The sequence below is a fragment of the Triticum dicoccoides genome, chromosome 4B (genome assembly GCF_002162155.2).
Source record: "Triticum dicoccoides isolate Atlit2015 ecotype Zavitan chromosome 4B, WEW_v2.0, whole genome shotgun sequence".
NCBI classification, from domain to species: Eukaryota; Viridiplantae; Streptophyta; class Magnoliopsida; order Poales; family Poaceae; genus Triticum; species Triticum dicoccoides.
Window position 1 is genome coordinate 663,705,456 of NC_041387.1, and position 1,119 is coordinate 663,706,574.

Here is a 1,119-nt window from a genome sequence, read left to right on the forward strand (position 1 = left end):
CATTTAAAAAGAAAGAAAAACCTCAGCTCCAGCCAGCTGCTGACGCGTGGAAGCCTTTTGATCCCAGTTTATGTCACCAATCGGGACCAAAGGCCCCCTTGCCTGGGCTGCCCGCAGTGGCCACGTGGAGGCCCATCTATCCCGGTTCGTGTAAGAACCGGGACTAAGGGGGGGGGGGGGGCATTAGTACCGACCTTTTTGTCCCTGTTCTTAAACCGGGACAAAATGCCCTTACGAACCGGGACAACTGCCATGTTTTCTACTAGTGACCCAAAAATGACTCCACTACAAAAATGACTTCACCGGTGCTACCACCCATCTCTCTCACCATCATATCAGGCAGGCAGGCGGGCAGGCAATCTACAGACTCATCTCCTTCCATTACTGTTCTAGCCAGCATGCAGCAAACATTTCATTTCCCTGTCTAATTTTGGGAATTTTAGGCCTACCACTCTTTTGCACCATACTGACAAAATAGAAGACAAAAAACGTCCCGGCAACTTTTCACCTTGAATGCTAATCATGTTTTACAAATGCAATTATGTTTTGGAGCAGAAATTATGCATGTTTGGGAATTGATTAGTGGTAAGTAAGAGAAGAGGTTAATTATTATTACCGTGAGAACTTTCTTGTACTTGGAGATGATGAAGGGGACGTAGTCGTGGATCTCGAATTGCTGGGACCTAGCGGAGAAGGGCACCAGGTAGTAGTTGTTGACGAAGTCGTTGCCGCCGAGCGTGATGAGCACCAGCCCTCTGGTGGTAGTCCTGGAAGTTCTGCAGCTGCTGTGCGATCCTGATGACGTTCACCTGCACACGCACACGTACAACGTTATTGTCATCTCCGTTGCATTATTGTAGATACGTATACATGATTCGAGCATGTGTGCGTGCGTGCGCGTGGAGCTTACGAATTGCACGCCTGTGTCGCTGAGGATGCCGACGCCGGTGGACGCGAAGTTGGCGCCAACAAGCAGGTTCTCGCCGCACATGTAGGGGCTCAGGTACGGCAGCGCGGGCTCTGCCCTGAGGTACTCGCCTGATCAAACATGTGGCAATGTCAAGAACTACTCTCCCAACCGAAAGAGAAATGGTGCAGCGGGGAGGATAACGTACTAAT